We start from the raw sequence: 417 nt of genomic DNA, 5'->3' as shown, positions 1-417 counted from the left end.
CGCTGACTCCGTCGGCTCGACAATGAACTCGCGGTATCATTCAAGGATTTAACAGAGGTGAGAGATAGTAGCGTACCTTTGATTCGGACGATACGATCCAGCGAAGGTGTAGGACCGCGTGGCCGAGCACGTGAGAAAGTTCCCCACCACTTGGCGCGATATTGAACGACGCGCTCGCGCGTACCGCCCACAGTTGCGCCGGGTAACCGTGGCCGCCCAAACGTGCCCGTCCGCACGAGAGTCGCCCGCCTGCACTCTCACGGCACGGACCTGGTTGTCGTACCCTCCTGGCTGTGTGTGCCCTCCGAGCCCTCCAAGGCCACCGTCGCCACGACAGGCCAGCCCGCCTACGTCGGCGGAGGGCTGTGCCTCATCGTTCGCGTTACCGCTTCATGATTGGTCGCTCCATTCCGACGA

This window comes from Dinoponera quadriceps, unplaced genomic scaffold, assembly GCF_001313825.1.
Source record: "Dinoponera quadriceps isolate SergipeBrazil2010 unplaced genomic scaffold, ASM131382v1 scaffold5809, whole genome shotgun sequence".
NCBI lineage: Eukaryota > Metazoa > Arthropoda > Insecta > Hymenoptera > Formicidae > Dinoponera > Dinoponera quadriceps.
This window is presented reverse-complemented; position numbering follows the sequence as displayed.